Genomic DNA, 22,985 nt, shown 5'->3' with positions numbered 1-22,985 from the left:
CAACATTATCTTTCTTTGTATCATTTGGTGGCACGGATCCAACCAACTCACCTCCTCTGCTCCCTTTTCTGTATTACACTGACCTGAGCTTAACAGAGGCAAGTAGTACAAACTGTAATGTTTGATGAGCAGTTGTATGTCATGAAAAATACTGTTAAATTACTTACTGGACTAAAAGTGGCGTGTTCATCATGTAGATCAGACACAGCAGACAATCTACAACCTGCTGAAGTAATTGGATCATTAGTATTGATCAATAATGCTATTACCACCCTCTCAACCCCTGCTTGATAGATTTTGATCATTTTGTATAAAGGCATTGAAAATCATCACTCGGAGTACAGTGTAACAGTAAAGTGTGTGGCTTGTTTGTCTGCATGCAGCACCCAGCTCACCCTGGGCGGAGTCAGCGTGCCGTGCAGTGGGATTATGGGTCGGCTGCATCAGAGATCGATTCAGTTTAAAGACACAGTAACCAGGTGCCTGCTCTTTCACCGTGGATGAAAGTGGTTCTAAAGGGAATGTGTTTTTAATGAGGCTCTCTGTCAGAGTGACACCTCCACTGCCACGGGCTACAGAGACTATTCATGGTGCTGCTGGCTCGCGCCGAGTCGAAACAACCTTTAGTAGTGCTGCCACAGACTCCAGAGTCAATCAGAGAAAGTCGCCTGAGGACCTTGATTATCAGAGTAAAGCCCTCCTTTCACTAAAGCTTTTTAATTTAATCTTTTAAACTAATAAACAACTGAAGCCTCATGTTTTGTTGACAGATTGAATATGAGAGGCTGCACATTAGTGTAATATTACAGAGCGTTGACCCCATGCTGTGGGTCAGCCGCATCACTCTGCTTTCTCAAGGGCATCAAACGTACACTGTTTTATCTTGGATTATCACTCACTGCTGAACTGTATTTTGCTTTTGAGGAATGTTATATTCTATGCAAGAAAATGCGATGTACATTAAACCAGTGGCTTAGTCTCAAACACGCCCTTGAAAGTCATACTATTAAAGGCCAGGGGTGTTTGGGATTATCTGCTCTGTAGTTACTTTTATTGTAATTTAGCTAATTCCCACAGTTTTCAGTTTTAATTTCCATCAGTACAACAACAGAGTCATGTCTCTTACATTTTCCCTTTGTAACAGAATACTGGTTTCTTATACTGGCTATTTCCTGCAGCTTCTACTTGCCAGCTGCTGAAAGACTAGAACAAACTGTGAATAATTAGTGAGTGATAATATACTTTTGGTAAAAAGAGTAACTCAGAGCAGCACAGTGACGTGGCTGCCCAATCGCCAGAAACAATGTTGGCACCAAACGTCTCCAATCACCAAATGATGTCACATTGTCAAATTCAAGAGTACAATGTGTTTACAGAAGATGTGTCTCAGACATATCTTATCTTGAAGCTGACTTTCTTGAATCTCTTTTAAAGAATGATAAACATTAAACCAAACCCAGAATGACAGTAAAAAATAAAAGTTATTTAATTTCTATGTAACTAGCCGCATCACAAACCAGTCCTCCATTCCAGTGCTGCAGAGGTTAAGGGGTACCGAGACCCCCTGGGACTTCATGGCCCATTGATTATGAAGCATCCTTTGTGACTGCACTCCTCAATACAATAAACACTCCATGACACGTGGCCAAGAAAACCTTTTTGATGTTCTCAGAGGGTATAAATAATGGATTGGTGACTTGTGGTGCGTCACAGGATGGGTTCTGGGGGCTCTGCTGGAACACAGGCAGCGATCTCAGCGGATCTTCCTCCTCTTGTCTCTGAAAGCTGTCAGATGATCAGGGAGCCTGCACAGCAGCTCTTTGGCAGGGATAAACAACAACACAAAGCAGCTCAGTGGGTCCTGATTGGCTTCTGGTTGTCAACCAGAAGCGCAAATGTAATATCACTGTCACAAATATAAAATGTCCCACTCCTCAGCTCTGCAGTTAGCTCATTGTACATGAGCAACTTTTATGTTTGCAGACATCTGGAAAGTGCATGATGATGAGAAATCAAGCCCTGAAAAAGTTGCTCTTTCACATGCTTCCAGTTAAAGATGTCGTATATGTCAGGGAGGTACAAAAAGTGAGCTTTCACAGCCAAGCATGAAAACGATCCAGTCACCACAAGTCCACAAAACGAGCCCAGCCAGCCGCATTAAGTTGTGTTGGCTCTGGATAGGCTGACGTGACCTCAATCCGCTGCCTCGCTGGCTGCCTGCTTAGATCACGGTCGTCTTGGCCTGTAAGAGCCTCTCCTTCATCAGGTCCGGCTAATGCCTCACACACTGCCCATCACTTGTGTGGATTAGAGGGCTACTGCTAGCATACTGAAGCTGTCTGTTCTCACTGACTCATGAGAGACTGCAGCAGCTCTTCACAGGCCCAAAACATCTCCTGAAAACCCTTTAAGTGGAAAGTTTTTCATAGTTTTGGTCGAACTTATCGTCCTTCAAACATAAGACCTAAAATCCAGCACTCTGCAGGGCATTATTGAAACAGGCTGTAGCCTATAATTCCTGGATGTCTGCAATTGTTAACAGATTTAAAATCCAAAGTTTACTTGGAAGTTCTGCCTAAAAAATGCAACTCAAGTCTCATCCATGATCCCTAATGATCCACTTAGAGTGTTCAAACGTCTACTTACACTCCTTTGGTCCATTTTATCACAATGATAAACAGGTTACTGCTGAAATTAATTCATTTTTACAGCACAGTTTTGAATACAGGACTGAAAAAAACTTGTCATTTACCTGTTAATTGCTAAGATGTGATTGCAGGGGAACAGCTTCACAACGACGTTCAAGGCCATCTCTGCAAAAAGAACACACCAGGCATGAACATCAGCTTTTAAATAAGAACAGTTTCATTGAGGCTACATACTGGCAGAAGAAAGTGAAGAAAGTGATGTGACTCCTGTGCTGAGCATTTCAATGTAGTTTTGAACACCTTAAACAGGTTTAACTATTTATATATGTTTTTTCTTTGTAGTTACAGTTGAAATACTGAAGGGATTTGAAGTGTCAGTCAAAGTGTGAGGATCAAAATGAGTTGAATTTTCAGTTTTAGTCAGACTGTAAACCATGAAAGCCACTGATATGTCAATTAAAAGTTAATCACCACTATGATCTGAAGTTAAAGTACAACAATGGTAGACTGAAGCTGAACAAAAAAAGCAACTGTAAATCTATTTACACTAAAACCATAAAATGTGGTTTTACATAATCAAGCTCCCTGATAATTTGTAGAGCTTAGAGATCAACACACTGCGACTTCATAGAGGTCAACACACTGCGACTTCATAGAGGTCAACACACTGCGACCTCCTCTAAATGTTGTACACGTCTTGTCAAAATGGTGATGTCTTCATTTGTCTGTGATTTGGCTATTTAAATATGTTTTCCTAAGTTTTAGTGTGTTGAGCTCACAGGGCCACTGTACTTTAAATTGCATGCTTTAAACCAAACTCATTTTGTTGTAATAACAATTAAATATGCGCATCCATACAGCACAACACAAAAGCTAAACTATAGTCTTCTAACCACTGGATATTGAAATATAAAAGGTCTACAAGTGACAGCTGATCCTGAGAATGCATCCCTTCTGCCTCAAATGCCAGTGTGTCTGTGTTGCATCCTCCCTGTCTGGACCAGTATATACGCCTTCGGCTGGGAAATAAAGAACCATCAGGCTGATCTGTGTCTGCCTGCTGACAGGGCCATCCACAGTCACTCAAGTAGGCTGACATTGCTGCCACACCAATGACATCTCTACTCTGCCTGTCAATCTCTGAAGGTGCTTCAAAAGAGTCGCCAGTCTGGCTCAGGTATGTTGATGTCAACAACTCTTTATATGTGCATTGCAGTCAGAGAAAGGAGAATGTCTCACAGCGGGATTGGATTGGACAATTTGCTGCTCTACAGCCCAACTATTCATTAAGTATGTTAACAAATCACCAGAACAGACAAATCATCTGACAAAAATCAGCAAACGTGTGAAAAGAGCAGTCACAGCCATGTTAGACTTTCATTACAAAGGACAAAAATGTTACCTGTTTAAAATAAAGACTCAGTATGTGGATGAAGTAAACACAGTCCTAAGTGGTTTCATTTCAAACAGAGGACAGAGGGAGCAACGACTGTGGGTGCAGTCTCGTGGCTATCTAGTGTGTGGCAGGAGGATGTGACCACTACTCAGTGGGCAAGGACAATGATGTAGAGCTGGTATTCAGAGCTAATCAGCCATGTGAAGCTGCTGACAGACTGTCTCTTCTGTCAGTTTACACTGAAGAGAGGGGGAGTTTCTGTTGACAGTCACTATAGGAGAACATTTAGGACCTTTACAAGACAGTGACTGCTCTCTGGTCTGTGTGTGTGTGTGTGTGTGTGTGTGTGTGTGTTCTTTCTTTGAAAGAAACACATTGTATTCATGTTATCAATCTTATTATGCTTTTGTTTCATTTCAGCTCAGTTTCAGAGTTTTTACCATGTTTGCGGTCGTTAAAGGTCACCTGTCATGCTCGACTCTCTCCTTTTCTCAGATAACAAAACTCAAGTTGATGACAATCACTATTTTACTTACAGTAAACAAATCAAAGCTTCCCAACAAGGGTCATTTTTCTGCTTAAAATCAAGGATGGACAGACTTTGACCCCTTACATTGAAAATTCTGACCAAAAATTGCTGTGTCTTTTTAAATGTACCCAACCTGAATGTGGTGACAATGGCGACGATGCTGGGAGCTCTGCTGCCGATAGGAGGGAAGCCAGCTGCACCCCCCGGCAACCACAGGAGGACAAGCTTTGATCCATCTTGGCTGTCTGAGAGGAAAATACTCCTGGCTCTGTGACCGATCAATCGTAGCAACAAAACTAGTATGGCTGATTAGTTGTATTTATGGTATTCTGTGGGTTTTACCACAGTGTTAATGAAACATGTTCAATTTATTTGGACTGGACTTTTTCATTTTTACTTTTATTCAAATAGAACAGCCTGGCCTGAGGAGAAAGAGGCGTTTAAAATAATAAATAATAAATAAAATAAAAATGGGAAGATTTTAAACATTTTTGAAATATGACTTCTCTAACTGATAGTTTGTTCTGTACCAATTGTTACGTGTCATTGTAATTAACTTTGTAATTGGCTAAGATTACCAGGCAGCAGCTATGAGGAACACAAACTGGCTACAGTGTAGCTATGGCCCCGCCAGTATTCTGCTGCAACTGCTATCACATTAATAACCACACCAACAATGTATTTACTTCCTTAAAATGTCATAACGCCTGAATATGTAATAAAATGTGCACTTAACTTGATCAGAAATGTAATAAAATAAAAAAATAACTATAAAATAACTGTAAAATAACTTGAACAATACTGCAATAATTGATGTAGTAATAGCATAGTTATGTTTATATATAATAGTCATGCATATTACGTTTTCAGGTGGGTTATTTGTTCTTTTTCAAAATTGACAATGTTATACTTTGATGGATAATGTAATAATGTAAAATAGTATACTTTTTAATGTTAGCCTTATACAAAAACACTAACATTTGACACTCATTTCATGGTTGGGAATGTAAAGGCTTTGTGGAGAAGTTGAAATTAACAAAAGATGACTTGTGGTACTGTTATCAGGCCGAGATGCATGAAAATAAAATCCCTATCAATAGGAAATGAACCTGAAATTCTTAAAACACAGAATGTAAACGTAGTAAGGTGTCAACAAATTCAGAGGGTTAGGGCAACCTGTACTGTAGGAGGCCTGAGAGGTCAAACTGAGGGCACAACAGTTAAACAGTTGCTGCAGATACATTTTTTGTCTGTGAGCACAGAGGCAAGGCAAGGCAACCTTCTCTTTGGACAGTATAGGATGATTTGATTTGAATTTGATTTGATTGTACTCTAACTGTATGGGGCAGTTAGACATTAAAATTAATGTTTTCCAACATCGGTAGGGGATTTGCACATCGAGCAGAAGATGCCATGAAAGCTGATGATGAAGTAACAACTTAACTTTTTGTGCAGCGCTGTCACTAAGACAAATACATGTGTTCGCACTTGCTGATTTTCACTCTGAAGTGACTGATGCATTTGTGTATGATTAATGAATCCATTTGCAGCTCGGGATTTAACTGGAGGAAATTTGAATGCACACAAGAACACAACTTGTAGGAGAAGCCATGACGAAGAGCAGTGATTTGGTAATTGGTGAAAGTAGCAGAGAGGTTGTTGGCGCTTATAATGTATTACTGGCTGCCTGGCAAACAAGTGTCTGTGGCTGACGTGGGGAAAGGCTCCAAGCTTGTTCTTGTCTTCAGACTAGAGGGAGCAGATCCACTCAGCTTTCCACTGCACTGCCTCCTATTGCTTTGGCCGTTCAATTGACAAGCAGCCAGCCGGTAAGAACACATTAAGTTTTAATCTGAGCGTGATGTGGGATAATCATTCTTGACGGGCCAAAATGAACTTTGTCACTGGCAGCCACAGATTGAAACAAAGCAAAAACAAGAGAGGAGTAGTGCACTTTTTAAGGCTGTGTGCACATGTACAGAGTGTTCTTACATTCTCACATCAGAGTCGATGGAGGGGATAATATCCTGATCGTCACTGTGCTGTTTTACCAGTTCTGGCTCTTGCCTGGTCATGCCGCCACCAAGTTCTGAAAATGCATCAGAAAAACTACAGAATACCCCAAATGTTACTATAGAGCATTTATTATACAGCGTCCCAGATTTCAAGAGCAAATGGTGTTTCAGGAGACAGTGAGAATGTAAATGTGTGTATATGATATACACAAATGTATCGTACATCTAAAAACATGTTTACATTATGTACTGTATATACTATACACTATAAGGTGGTTTAATAAGGTGATTACATGCTGATGTTGCTCTGTCTGTTGGATGTAGGATATTAACAGGCAGTTTGCTACATTTAAATTTAGGCAGCGTGTCCTCTTCCATGTCCATGTTTCTAGCGCAGAACAGACAAACCAAACGCTGACTCTAGAGAGGGAATTTAGCGGGGTTTTTTTTCATATTTTTAGTGAGCACTGTGTGTAAGGGTTTGAGACGAGGGGTATTCAGTTGGTTGCAATCTGCTACCTCATAGCTAGATGCCACCAAATCCCACAAACTTGACCTTGAACAGAGTTTAAAAAATACTTCATACATCTATAAACTGTAAGGATAGAAAAAGCTAAGAATAATCTGTTTACCATAAACTATCTTAAAGGCATAAGTTACAGCACCAATACTGTCTGTGGCAGCACCAGCTCTGTCCCTCACTGGATTTACGCACTTTGAGGAAAATGGGAAGTGATTAATAACTTGTAAGAGTGCAGAAGCTGTCAACGTCTATTGGCAATAATACACCCTGACGGAGACCTAATGGTTATAGAGGAGGGAAAGGAACACACAAACAAGATCTAATGATCTCCCTTAATAAAGCACATTAAGTGCCTGATTCTTCAGTGAATTACTTTCTGGAACAGCACTGATGACAATCAAACTGAAATGATCTATCAATTACCTACAATTCTGCTTTTAATGCATTAACAATGTCAAAATGAAGCAATCGTTTAGATTATATTGTAAAAACTGATGTTTTGCCAGAAAACGGTTATCTACAGTACATGTTTTTTAGCTGCAAACTGTCATTGCATGTAATCTTGTTTTTACCATATGTTCCTGTGAGATAAAATGAGATGAAAGTTTTATCATCCCTGCAGGAAAATTAGGTCACTGCAGCAATAAACACCAACAAACTAAAGTAAAGAAAATCCTGCAGAATGTAACTAATATGGAATTCACATGACAGTCTTACCACCACAGTGTTATTATATGGAGTATTAATGATATGAGTTATGTTCATGCTGAAATGTGCTAAATGATTGTAATTTTCAATGCAAGATTCAATTAGTCAAAAAATGATATTTCATCCAAACATTATCTACTCCTTTGGATCATCGAGGAGCTTCAGAGGAGTAATTAGATGGTTAAATGACTGACTTAGGGCCTCTTCACAATAAATGCTGAATGGAAGGACAGATGATAAATCATTAGGGTCAAGAGCAGTGTTCTGCATTCCCAGTTCTTCCCTTTGGTCCATTCTTTGCTACTACAGGACACGCTTCCTCTGCCCCAATTTTGGAGACTAACCAATGATAACCAGACCACCACTATGCTCTCACTGAGCTGGCTAATTTTGAAAATGCCATTCATATGTGAAAACCTTGTCCATTTACACTAAAATGTCCTAAAAAAATAAAACAGCTAAATCTCTTCCCTCTGGTGAGAACAGGGACAGGCAGTACCCTCACTATCAACACCCGGAGCTACTACGTCTTCATGCTGGCTAGCTTACAATTTGATTGTTCAAGAGACGTGGATTCGGGGAGACAAACCACTTTAAACATTCTGAACAGAGAAGTCAGAAACTCCAGAGATGGTGTTGTATGACACATATCCCCCCGAGAGTTTACCCTAGATTTTCTTTTGTTGACGCCCATTTTGTCCATTAATGTTTTCAGAATTCTGGCCACAATGAACAACTTCTGGACAAATGTTTTAAATAGCCATATATAGTGTTCATTTAAACAGCATTAAAACACAAGACACACAAACTCTATGATCTGCTTGTGCAGCACATTTGATCTATTCCTTCCACCGTTCCATGCAGCGATGGTACAGTATGCGTGGTGTTCCTGTGGTCAAGTAAGCCTTTCCTGACCGGTGGTGGCATGTGCACCGAGGGCTGCCCACCCTTCGCTTACCCCCGTGCACAGCTCTGCGGCCGGCTTCCAATATCTGTACTGATCGTTTCGGCATATTTTCTTTTTACTTCGCCACAAGCAAATGGAAAGAAAACACACTGGTAATCTATTCGAAATAATTGATGCTTCGCACATGCATACAGGCTGCAGGAAGGAGAGAAACCCTCCCCACACACATCACACAGGTCCAAGATCGTTTTAACTTCAAACTGCGCGCTGAGGGGTCGAGAATATTTTAAATTCTATGCGAGTCCAAAAACTGCTCCATATATATTTTTCAGGCAGAAATCACTGGCAACACACTGGCTGGGATGAAGCGCTGTGCAGTGGCAGAAAAAATGCTGCACGACTTAACACTTAGTGAATCTGTCAATGTCTTAACAGTGGTGGTAAAACCAAAGTTTTGCATCATGCAAGTTTATATTTAATTGTCTTGGCAAAATATCATGTAGGTCACACAATATTAGTGATACTGGCAAAAAGCCAACTTGTACCAGCTAACGTACACCCTGATCCTGCCCCTTACCACCTAAAAGAGTGTGCAGCTTCTTCACTAAGCAGTGACCTGTTAGAGTGAGAGAGCTGCAATTAAATAGGTTGAGCACACTAATTCCTGAGGCCTATTTGTCTTTCATGCCAAGTTGATCTGATTTGCTGGGCTAAATCCAGGGACCTCCACACACACGCCCACTCACACTCACACACAAACACAAACACACACACACACACACACACACACACACACATACACACACACACACACAGACACACATAACAACACACACACACTGCTTTGCATCCTCACAAGCACCCTAAGAGCAGAGCTGTGCACCAAAGACCTGAATGTGTTTATATCCACTGGCAGAGACTATATGGAGGAGGCTCATGGGAGAATCCAGCTGCATGGATTTCATGCACTGCTTCGTAAGTGGCATGTTCACAGGCACCCTGGGAAAAAGACTCCCATTACAGCCTACTAACTGTCTCAGCCCGAGTCTTAATGTTGCATCATGTAAACCGTACAAATACTGCAAATAGATGTTTCCATTTATGAAAATGTTTACTGTAAAAATGAGCCACATATATTGTTGTTACCTTGCATTACCTTGTACTGTTTTATTTAACATATTGACCTATAACCTTATGGTTTACTACAACTTTTAGCACTGTGAATTATGACCTGGCCTAAGTATGAACAGTTTGACTTACTTTTATACAGTGACCTTGCTGATTTATCTGAAAGTGTTTGTGGCCAGATGGATATTGTTTTGGGAAAATCTCCCTTTCTCAATGTTCTCTGAGTGGGCTATAAACTGTAACTTTGTCTGTGACTCTTGGTCAGTCTCTGCCAGGGTTTGCTTGGTGGATGAGGCTGGCCTTTTCAGCTGAAATTGGTGAACTCTGTTTGCTTCTTGCTTTTACCACTTTATTAAATTTCACAAAGACAGCCTTGTGTGAATCATCTTTTATTTGTTTGCTTTTAAATTAGAATTTCTATCACATTTACCTCACACTCAAAGATATTTTTTGTAGCTCTAGCCATAATTGGTATTTGTTATGATAACACACAGCTATTACTCAGTACTCATAGTAATGTCTGAGACCTGAATATCTGGTTGCTTGCGTTTCTAGTCCTGTATGAGGTAACACTGTCAACATGTTCTCACTCCCAACTCGACAAATACACAACTTGGTCAGAGGCCTTTAAAGTAGGACCACCTACCTGCACCTCCAGTGTCAGTTTTGTACATGAAGGGCTCCGAGGTCAAGTGAGCAATAACACATTATATGCAACATCCATTTAGACTTTCAAAATGAAGTATAGTATCGTATAGTATGACAAAATGTGACTTTTGAACTGTTATTGATGTGATGATACGGTTGTGGTTTGGTTAGTGTTAGGCACAAAAACTCCTTGGTTAGGTTTGGGAAAAGAAAAGAGCGTCACAGTTTGAAGCTCAAGAAACAAATGCATATTTTAAACCATTTTACTTAACCACAGAGCATATTATGTACATCTTGCTAATAACGAGGCCATTTCACCTTTTACACTAGCCGCAGACTAAAACGCCTCTTCATATTATCCAGCTCCTTTTAGTTCTAACCTAGTTCGACCAGTTCAGCCGATTTCATGGGAAAATAAAAAATAGACAGGAAAAGACAGGAGTGCAATGTCAGTGTGAGCGAGAGCTGGGCTAAAAACCTGCCACCCCAACTTTTTCCATCCTCACGAGTTAATGCGTTTTCGTCCCCTGAGTCACACAGCACCCAAGCTGTGTATTTATTTTTTAATAATTTCCGCCAGCTATGAGAATGAGTCATCGCACTCTCGCCTGCAAAAATCTGGATGGTGCGGGGCAAAATTTAAATATAGGTAGAAAATAGTCGCACGCTGACGGTGTTGAGATGAGATCACCCACACACATTAAGACATATACGTCGACTAAACACGCACATGTACGTGTACACACTCCAAGTGTTAACACGCACACACACGCACACACACATTTATGACAGGGTTTACCAGATACATTTTGTAATCCCAATATGCAAAAATCTACAGATCATTAATAAATAATAAGTCATAGAAATAAACTAAAACTAAAAATCCTAAAAAATCATTTCATTATTTATATTATACATTTTTTATATCACAGCAGTCTGCTGTTTCTTTCCCCCAGCATCCATCCGCTCTTGTCTTCCAAATCCACCTGGAGAAGCACTCATCAGAAAAAGTCTCTTCTTTCACACCAAATTGGGTTAGATTCTCACCCAGAGCAGGTTACTGCCTGCCGCGCCACACTGCTCTCATTTCTCAGAGCAGAGGCCAGCGAGCTCCTATAACTATGAATCCAACATCAAAAGTGGTGGGAGCGTTACATACTGTACACTTTCTTATATTTTACACTTCAGTTTGCAAGATGGAGGAATTCTTCTTCGGATTTGAGACTTTGATTACAAGATACTTAAACTAAAGATATATTTGTATGTTTGTCCATTACTCAGAAATTAGTATTTCATCTTAAAGGGGTGGTTGAGATCATGTTTCTAAAAACAACTGGAGAATTTTTAACCAGGTGCTGTTGTGCCTGAACAACAACACATACACATCCTGAAGAAATGCATTATGAATGCATTGCATTATCTGTCAGATGTCAATGCAATTTGTAGATTGGGATTTTGTTGTTCTGTTCTGTACTGGCAACCTCCATTGCATGTCTGTCTGTCCAGGGAGTGATTTCCTGAGGTTTCTTCCATCTTTTTTCCCCCCCTGTTAAAAGTTTTTTTATTTTTTTGCTCAATATGTTAAGTTTTTCCTCACTTGAATCAAGGGTCGAAGGACAGAGGATGTGGTTCACTGTACTGATTGTAAAGCCCACTGAGGCAATGTGATTGTGATTTTTGGCTGTATGAATAAAACTGATTTGATTTGATTTGATAAACCTTACCACAGCATAAGCACAGTTCCAGTCAAGCCTCACAAAAACAACGTGGAGAATGGGATGTTACTTGGCATCTCTGCTTGTTTCATGTATTAATGTGAGGGTGGTTACAGCCTCCTCATCCCTCTTCACAAATCTGATGTTTTCATCTCTTCAGTGGAAGCTTGAGTGATGCATTATTTGCCTATATTACCTTCAAAGCCACTTACTGGTCTGCACCAAGACCTGTAAACATACTTTAATGTGTAAAATTGGTTGAGTTGCCCTTTAATGGTGGTATACTATCTGTTGGCAGGACATCTGGGAGGATCTGGACAGTGTCTCTCCATCTCCATAAATTCAATAGTGTTTTTTCGTTTAAATCAAACCACATAAGTTATGTTGGGGAACAATTCCAGGGGTTTAATGAAGTAAAATGAGACATCTGGCCTACCCAGGAAGAAAATGTTACATTAAACTAAAGATGACAAGACCATTGAGGGTAATGTAGCTGATACTGATCAACAATCAATTCCTTAAATGGTCATTATACCTTTAAACTAGAACTCCCAACTGGATATTCAGAAAACCGGTCAGTTATCTGGTGTGTCCACCATTTGCCTCATGCAGTGGACACATCTCACTTAGTTGGAGTTGATCAGGTTGTTGTCTGTGGCCTGTGAAATGTTGGTCCACTCCTCTTCAGCGGCTTACGAAGTCGCTGGATCAAGGCAGGATGTGGAGTCTGCTGTCATACACAGAGATCTAGATCCAGCGTGCTCAATAGGTAAGCAATTTCTTAGTGTGCATAAAAAAAATCTTTCCTTCAACTTTTGAAGAAGCAAAAAAGTGTGGACTTCATATTTTATTGAGTGTAGTATTCCCTATTCCCTTCAGATAATCTATGATCTATGATGACTAATCTATGAATGATTGTACTCAGTTATACTCACTTTATTAATGACAAAACAATGGTTAGAAATTCAGCCGTCGACACGGTTAGGAATTTTAAAAAGATTTCTGATTTCCCAACTGTACCTTTTCTTTGTACTTTACTCTCTCTTTAACAACAAAAAAAGTTATAAATCATTTACTTCTAGAGACAATACATCATGAGTCATCTTCCCAGTAACAATGCATATCACATGAGTCAGTTGTTTTATTTCAGTTGCATCTTGCTGTACTGCATATGAATCTGGAAATAAAAAAATCGTTTTGAAGTAAACTGCTACATTTAGCTGCTCCTGCTGCATTAATAAAGCAATGATTTAAAAAATAAATAAGATGTTAGGACTGAATTAATGGAAAACTGCACACAGCACAAATGTGAACCTTTAAATTAACATTTTGGGGTTAGGGTTAACATTCTAACCCAGTGCTGTAAGAATAACTATAATACAAAACATCAAGATGTATATGCACTGCTCTCTCCTGGCAGGCAACTAGAGCTGGCTGTATTTTATACAAATTTCGAATTCTGAGTTTGCGTTTTGACTTCTTGAACTTGCTGTAGCGGCTCAGTGTTACAGTGCTACAGCAGCAGATTGAGTTCATTATGTGAAGTAAGCAGTTACAGTAAGTTTGTTTCCAAAGCATATTAAATACTGTATATGCCTATAATGTGAATTGAAATGTTTAGTTTGTAAACATACTTTTATCACGGAAGCAATGCTAATGGGAATTCCCATTATGTGTTAGCTTTGGGCTCGCAGACTGAGTGTTTGTGACATTTAATCTATTCAGGAATGCATACTGTAATATTTCCTCATAAACAGTATGCTGTTCACATGGTTGAATACCGAAGTTTCGTTCGTACTAAATTTTTAAACTAAACAGCATGTTGGTGAGGAATTTTAGATGCTGTCAGTGGCTGAGTTTTGGGGATACGTCTCACTTTATAACAGTTTGTATCAATTTACATATATTAAGAACTCTTTTGTTGGCCATATTTGAGCTTATTGTGATGTGATGTTAAAAAAATTGAGACCTTTCCCCATATCTCTCGGTTGTCTATACAATGTCACGGTGCTACGGTGGTAGTCAGGTAGTTGGGAACCCGTCTGGCGTACTAGTCGCCCCCCCATGAAAGCGACGTTCCCGGCCGCACCCTGGCTCTCTGAGGTCTGGCTCCCTGTTCTGCTGTTCCTCTCCGCTGCCCGGGGCTTCGTCTTCTGCTGTCCAGAGCCCCAGCTCCAGTGTCGGCAGCCCGGCCGACACCTGCTGGGTTTTCTCTGATAATGGCATGGCGGACACCTGTTGTTGTCCCGAGTCCTGTTCCTGTCACAAGTCCTGTTCCTGTCCCTCGGTTGGAGACCCGGTCCAGCTCATCCTCTAGAGGGTCTCAGCCGTCGCCCGCCGGCCTCCATTGGGTTCAAGCTGCCGTGGCAGCAGCAGCAGCAGAGTGGCGCACCTGTATCTGATCAACTCATCACCTCCCAGCTTTATATACCTGGTCTCTCCACCACTTCGGCCCCAGATTATTACGTTCCGTATGGTGACTACACAGTGCCGCTCTCTTGTGTTTCTGTTTTTTGCCTTTGCACTAATGTCCGTGCCTTTGTTGGCTCCTGCAGAAACCTACAGCGCCGTTCTGCTCCACTTCCTGCTTGCCTGCTCTCCTGAGTTCCTCCACGCCGGCTCCAGTCAACCCTGCCTGCCTGCAAGCCTCCCCATTACCCTCCGGTGATCATAGTTTGTACAAATAAATCCGTTACTTACTGACTTCTTGTCTCAAATCTTTGCATTTGGGTCCTAGGAAACAACCCCCCCCCCCCAACATACAAGCCTGTGGACGATGTGTTGAAGTTGTTTAATGCTGCTGGACTGTGGATTTCTTTGTGAAGGACTCAGGTCACATTTTCTGTGACATTCCAAAGGATGTGACTGTATGCACGTTCTCCAGTGCCTCATCTCAGTGCCTCTCTCCACTCTGCTAACAGAGAGCAACAGTGGCTAACTTTAGTTTAGAAATGGAGTCTGCTAACACACACTTACAACAGGCCTCCAGCACTACACACAGAGGTTCCACAGAGCCCCTTTAAACATGGGCTGTGGGATAGCACATGAACACAGTTGCAAACTGATTTTAACCTGAAAAGGCAGCAGTGGCATGGCAGCATAGCTAGTTAGCTATCTGCATGATTGGGGGAACAAACTGCTGGTTAATAGTCCAGATAAGTGGCCCTACCTGCACCTCCTGATGCTTTATTAACTCTCTCCTGACTCTGAGGGCCAGTCTCCAACAGATGAGGGTCTCAACTTAAGTTTCTAATTTTAGATGGAAAAGGGGCTTACAAGGAGGGTGTTAAATCAGTAATTAAATCAGTCCTGAGGACTGTGTCAGCAGGACACTTCATTCACACTAGCTTTACTGAGAGGTCAGTGTTCTCCAACATAGTATGTCTCAACCTGAGGAATATAACAGTCAATGTTGGTGTAGTCCTGTAACTAAGGTTAAGAAAGACAGACAGATCAACTCAATATCTCAATTAGTCATTTCATACTGTAATTCAATACAGTTGAATCAGTTGTGGATCCACAGTATACACAAACACAAACACAAACACACACACACACACACACACACACACATGCACGCACGGACACACGCAAACACGCACACACACTGCTAATTTAAAGCACACAGAAGTACAGAGGATGGTATTAAATGCTATTTATATCATGACCTGCTTTCTGCAGGCAGAGATTCCACAATGAAGGGAGCAGAGGTACACTGATCTGTTTGTCTGAGATGGTACATACATCTCTGAGACTGTACACACACAGTAAGTGAAACTTTGAAGACACAATTAACTAGATGTTTTAGCCACCACATATGTTTGCATGTTTTACTTCATTTTCCGACTAATGGGGTCACCAAGAAAGTGGAAAGAGCGAAGTGATTCAGCTTAAGCTACAACTTTAAACGATTGTCATATCAAACATAGCATTTATTGTTTTTCATTGACTAACATTTAGGTCAAGTGACAAAAATGTAAACTACTAAAACAAGGTTATTTTTCTCATAACATCCGCTGTGATGTCTCTCATTTCCCGGACGTTTGTGCTTCCACATGAAAGAAGTCTCACAACTATTAATATTTTAGCTGCAGCTGCAATGAACAACAGCACAATTTCCAAAGAAAAATAAAGGGAAGACACTGCTCATTGTGATGGAATACAACATTTCTTGTCAATTTCTATACTCACAAAAGACATGAGCAGCCACATTCAAAAACAATGGTATGTTGCATGTAGTGTATGGGATTTGCAGTTTATGGGTGAAAACATGTTCTGTCTCTTTTTCACCAGCCAAGTAACAAAATACCAAATGTTAAAAAAAAACAGCTTCCAGGAAGTGTGTTGTCTTTGTTTGATGGTGGACGGCTTTGACGACAGCGCATATGCATGAGATCACACCAAACACGTCTGCTGGTATAATTTCCAATGGGGATGAGGGAAAATTCCCCCTCACTTCACAATCCTCTTTTTTCCAGTCTCACTTTTGTTGTTTCATATTCATTTTGTTACTGAACATCATTCTCTCCAGATTAGACAATAATTAATGATACACTTGTTGCCTTGTGTTTCACCCCTCAGGCTACATAAAAGCCTCATTGGTGAAGGTTGTTGGGGCTGTATGCAGCCTGAAATGAATACCTGCAGATACTACAGGTGCTTCTGACTTCTGACTTTATAATGTTGAAAATAAATAATTTTATTATTATATATTATATATAATATTTTATTAAATTTATAAATTTAATTTCTTTTACAGTTAATATTGTCCTAAAGTATTCAAACATCCCTAAAGTATAATGCAGTAGAGAGCAGTGTTTTTGTAGAAAAGATAGCTCTCTATCAAGGAACCAAACCAACTTTTCAAATCAAACATACGTCCTTATTATATATCTTAATGATACATAAACATACACCTATCAGCCACAACATTAAAACCACTGACGGGTGACATGAATAACATTGATCATCTCATCACAATGCAATGTTATTGCTGGGAAACCTCTGGTGCTGGCATGTGAATGCCACTTGATACGCACCACCCATCCAAACACTGCTCAGGAACAGCTCGAGGAACACAATAAAGGGCCCAAGGTGTTGACCGGGCCTCCAAATTCTCCAGATCCCAATCTGATCGAGCATCTGTAAGACGTGTTGGAGCACGTGGTCAGGTGGTCATAATGTTTTGCCTGATTGGTGTATATTACCACAAAGTCACATAATACTATCACAAAAAACAGATCACATTTAAGACCTAACTGAATGGTTAAAAAGACTGAGGCAGTGCAGAAACTATAACACTTTGAAATTCTGATATAAGCTTCTGGAATTTTTTAATCCTTTTTCCTGCAGAAACATCCTGACTGGTTGACAAAGAGTCCATCTCAGAATCATGCTTACATTAGGCAGGAGCATTTCAGCAGGCTGTGAGTCATGTCATCATCTAAAGACTCTCTGTGGGTGTCTGACTGCTCCCACTTCAGCTGAAAGGCTGAATCGATTCTCACTGGATGTTCTCCAAAATTAATTCTTGTAACAAAAACCGTGTGTCTGTCATGTGCTCTGGCTCTTCGACTCTACAGTATGTGTCAATTGATGTTGAACAGTCCCATTGCCAGTGGTCGTATTGAGTCATGTAGCAGTGAACATAGTGGTATAGTGTTGTAGTGATAGAACTTTACACAACTATTATGTTGTTAAACGGTCAATGTAAAATAACAGAAATAGAGGTCGATTATAATCAAAATACAATTTAGGCACAGTGTTTATGATGAGCTAGCTAGTGTCAGGTTCCATTTACCCAAAATGTGCAACTCAAGCGAGCGGTCACACACTTTATCCAGGTTCACACAGAGATGAAATTTATTGCTACGTTTTTGCCATCGAACAAAAATGTAATCATTAGGGTTTTGTTTTTTTTCTTTACAAGATTGCCACCCAGAGAATATTATCAGTGTTACAAAATCATTTCAATGAGCGGAGTGAGGTCAAACAGCCAAGGATGGGATTGGCTGAGTTATTATTTCAATTTTATTGTTAAAAAAGGGTCAACAATGCCAGTAAAAGTTCAACTTTAAAAGAAATGCCCAGCAGACAGGTGTTGTTAATTAGCATCTTGCACCAGTCTTTTTTCAATTGTTCCCAATGAGGGGCGAGCATCTGCGGCAGCAGGCAGCCGCCCAGAGCAGCTACCAGTGTCTGTTTTCCAAGTGCTCCACACCAAGTTGAGAGTCTCTCAACTTTTCAGAAAGGTGATGGTGACGTCACTGTGGCTGTTCTTCTTTTTCCTGGCCTAGGGGATAATATTCACTGTATTGTGCCCTATTGATCATGTCATGCACCCTTCATGCTCTGATGTTCCAATGTCAAATAAAAAACAAGATAATAAACCACAAAGGGGCAGTGTCGATCATAGTTGTCAAGTTATTGTTGTCATAGAGATGCATGTGCAACGTTTTTTTTCTCAGCGCACAAATGCTTCATCTCAGCGCTCCTGAGCACACAGCCTGAAAAAAACACTATGTTTTTATTATCATTGTGTTTTTTTCTATGTTGCTTGGGTGTCTTTTAATGTATACTGCGCATCTGGAGTGGTAGTGTGTAGCAAATGTGTGACACAATGGGGTAGCAGGCAGATTAAATTGGTAATGAGGTTACACACACATATACTGTAATACATGCTGTTTCATATGAGAGACAAATCGGTGAAAGCCTGTAATCAAGTTGCGAGACTGTAGGAATTTGTTCTGCCCAAAGAAAACGGTTGTGTTTTTAAAAAAATATTATGACCAGTGGCACTTCTGCAGCTCTGAGAGTCTCATACTATAAGTGCTTATTAATGTTAATAAGACTAAAATAGCAGCACAGCTGGCAAAATTATCCAGTGGGAACACTGGCAAATTTTTCAATGAGACGTAGGGAGGTGATTTGTATTCCCCTGCTGTTGCCCTCCAGCCCCTGCATTTTTGTTAAATCTGGGTTCAATTCAGGAAAGCTGCACTTAATTTCTAAGCAAATAAAAGTCATAAATATTCCATTGGAGAAGTATATGAACAGGACTGAAAGTGCTTGGCTGCACACAGGGATCATTGTTACGAATAAAAATGATAAATATTTGATATGGAGAGTATAGGAAGAAGCTGGAAATGCTGAGTAGATTTTCCTGCATTTCATCACTCCTCATGAGTCACAATTGATTCAAAGGCCTGCTTAAGCACATTAACCGTGACTGGTCCTCACTGAGTCTGTTAGTCATTAATAAAACACACTGCATGTCTTCGGGAGCACTTAAGTAATTTGTAATCAACATAGCCACGGGATATATGACACAATTATTCATTAGGTTGTGTTTTTCCTCTTTGAGTGCTGTGACGACTTTAATGTGGTGAGATTTAATCAGCGAAGACTAATTTCCACTGCAGTCAGTTGGAAAATACCACAATCTGATATGTTAATCTCATTCTAAAACCATGCTGGATATTTTGCTCCCTCTTTTGTTCTTCAGAGAGCAGGAAGCTGATAACATGTAATACAGCAATTAAATACACACAGGGTGAGAGCACTAACTTTACAATATAGCGCATACAATCTAGTGGAACATAGCAGCAAACCATCGGTATGTTTGGAGATGGAGATGACCAACAACATGTACAACAACTATATGGAAGCACACAAACAATGAGAATTTAGGACTAACAAAAATTAAAACTCTAATGGAATGTCATAATTACGAAATACATATATGAGATACTCTGAATCTACTTTGAATAAACTTTGAATTTGAAAGTACTTTTTTTATTTTGAATCTTTCAGCCAATATTATGGGATGAAAAAGAAAACACAACAGCTGGCTAAGATTGTGAGTGAGTGTGTGTGAGTGAGTGTGAACAAGGCAGTTCGCCCCAGCTGCATGCAGCTTTGAGATGTGGGGAGCTCTCAGACTGAGCCTCTCCTTTCTTACAAAGAATTTAAGGCGTTCTTGGTGGACAGGATGCAGCTGACAAGTTTTGTCCACTACCCCATGCTGGGGACAGGGAGGCAACACTACTTCTTCCACGAATGTGTTGGCATATTATGTTGAACACACAGCCCCCATCAGATGCACAGAACAGCTGTTGGTGTGCTGTGTTGATGGAGCTGCTTGGTAGCTACCTTTGGAGAGGCTACCACAGAACAGCTGTTGGTGTGCTGTGTTGATGGAAGCTTCTTGCTAGCTAGCTTTGAAATGCATTTTCTATAGGTGGATAGGAAGGTACCATCCTACACTGGTCTGTGCACACTATATGCGCAGCGTGGCAGCATCATAATAAACAATGGTCAATGAAGAATGTATGTCATGTTTAAGGGAAAACCCACTACACCATACTACCTGTCTTTTTGACAACAATACAACTAAATGAATACAAAGGTTGGACTGTATGTGCTCGATGTGTGACAGCCAGCTGTTTGCTCACTCGTTAGCCACGTTATAGTGCCATGTATCATCATATATCACATTGTTTGGAGTTCTCCGGGTGGCCAAGAAAGTGATTGATGCAGCTATGTAGAGAACACAGTTATACATTTTCCATGATTTTTAAAGAATAACACTGAAAATGTTCTTTTTGCTGACTTCCAGTGGTTTAACGTAGTGATGTGCATATGTACTGCAGAGCACCGTGACATTACTGTTTAGTGTTTTGTAAGGTGGAGCAAAGCACACCATAGGTGGACCTGGCCAGAGGTGAGAAAGTCTGAAGTAAAAGCTGTGCTGAGTGGTGTTCAAGCACACTTTACAGACCCAGGTACCAACATGTCACCAATTCATTTCAAGTTAAATACACCAAATAGTGTCAGGTGTATGAGCAGCTAAAAAAAAAAATCTGTTTTGCAAATGAATGAGGATGAAAGTAATGAGGACGTCACAAATTGGCTGCCATGGGTCAAAAATAATTTAAAAGCGAACTGCATCAGCATTATAAAGGTTACATTTTGCCTTTACAGCTTTTACATTCCCTCTTTCTCGCTCCAGTCAGGGTGAACAGTGTCACCTTGCTGCCCCCCACCCACTGTCACCAGCTGCACAGAGGCACCAGATAGGAAGCACGAGAGGTGTGAGACAGAAGGACGATATCTCTGCCCTGGCGGTACAGTTTGCATGCCTCTAATGGAAGCCTCCTGGCCCCTGTTTAATGCACTGAGCTGCATTTGTGCTGTGCATCCTTCTGACATCAGTTTATCTCCCTCGAGAGCCAAACCCCAGCTGAAGTTACAAGACTCATTTTAACCAGCAAAAGAAAAAAGGTAGTAGAAAAGGGATCACAGTGTCCTTGTGCCAAACAGAACTGATGGCTCTGGTCGTAAGAACATTTTTTCATTTTTCTTAGTACCAAGCTTTTTGTTTGACTTTGTATTTTTTATGCTTCACAAAAGAACACAGAGAACAACAGCATGTGAACAGCAGTTGATCATCTATTAAGCCACCTACAAAACTGTCTGCAGCATTGCTCTTCAAGGACTGGATCACAACCCACACCCAGGTCCTGGAAGATTTCAAAAAGATTATCGGTAAAAACAGGGGTTGGAAAATGTTGTGTGTGTTTTGCTGAATCTCAAGTCAAGTTTCAGTTAGATTAGTCATGATCTCCCAAGACAAGCCTAACAGGTCTCAAGTTAAGTGTTTCTGGTTGTGAACAAGTCATTATGCACCCTTTACAAGTTCTAATGGGGTTTTACATTTTCAAACTGTGTAAGGGATGGTATTAGGGCTGTAGCTACGAATCATTTCAGTATTTGAGTATTATATTGCTTATTCTAATGAATGAATGATCTGATAAGACTCTGTTGTTGTAATATCATTGTGTTCCCGAACTAGGCAATTAAGTACAATGTCAAAACTAAAACCAATGATAGCCACTGTTACAAAAATAGACCCATGTTCTAAAAAACAAAAATGATAGAATGTCATGTCCAGTAATTGATTAGTTGTAAAACAGTGTTGATTCTGCAAACAGTAAATGAACGCTTGACTGATGATGAGCTGGCAGTGAGCTAACATGTCACATTTATTACCACCTAGATGGACTCACAAACCACAATCTGATGTCAATGTCTTCCACCCAGGACTGAGTGTACAGGACACTGACACAGTATTTACACACTTGCTGCAGGATGTGTGTTATAGGTGCTATACGACATTCACTGCCACAGTCGCACAAGAACGTCAGCATCTCAGACCAAGACAATGAGGAAGGCCTCACTTTCCCCCTAACTACAGTACAAACAGCCATTATATTGCTCTCCTCAAATCCACCAGACTCCATTGACAATACAAGTAATACCAGATCACCATAAAACACACTGCACTTACAATTAATAGAAACAAAATAAACTCGTTCCTCCATCCCAACAATCACCAGCTCTGGTTTGGTCAAAATTAACCCTTTATTCATCGAGTAAGATGTGAAAATATTCCGTCTCTAACTGTTTTTCCCTGCTGTACATTAGTAATGTATTTAGGTCTATAAAGAGCAATCTGCCGAGTAAGCTAAAGCCAACATATTTATTAGCTTACTAGGTATCCTGTTAAGGTCAGCTACTTAAAACATTAAGGCTGTTAAAGTTTGATGGTTTCAGTTGAATTTAAATGGCTTCTGCCTCACATTTCAAACTGCTACTTGCTTTTACAGTGCTGTGCGGGAGGTCATTCTCATAGTCAATGAACTTTTAAATAGTAGTTCTTTTCTGGTCTACTGACCACTCAAAGCACTCAACTACACTTGCCACACTC

At 40.3% G+C, this 22,985-nt stretch overlaps 1 protein-coding gene across 4 annotated transcripts in view; it reads right to left on the bottom strand.

The window, feature by feature from the left end:
• Nucleotides 1-22,985, bottom strand: part of lrfn2b (leucine rich repeat and fibronectin type III domain containing 2b) — a 151,859-nt gene that overhangs the window by 108,851 nt on the left and 20,023 nt on the right. For all 4 annotated transcript variants that reach the window (XM_084378171.1, XM_084378172.1, XM_084378170.1 and 1 more), the window contains exon 2: nucleotides 2,753-2,813. The gene's annotated coding sequence lies outside the window, so the exon portion shown is untranslated. The remainder of the gene's footprint in view (nucleotides 1-2,752; nucleotides 2,814-22,985) is intronic.

This window comes from Pagrus pagrus (genome assembly GCF_965226575.1).
Source record: "Pagrus pagrus genome assembly, chromosome: 16".
Lineage (NCBI taxonomy): Eukaryota > Metazoa > Chordata > Actinopteri > Spariformes > Sparidae > Pagrus > Pagrus pagrus.
The sequence above is the reverse complement of the archived record's forward strand: the minus strand, read 5'-3'. Positions and strand labels throughout refer to the sequence as shown.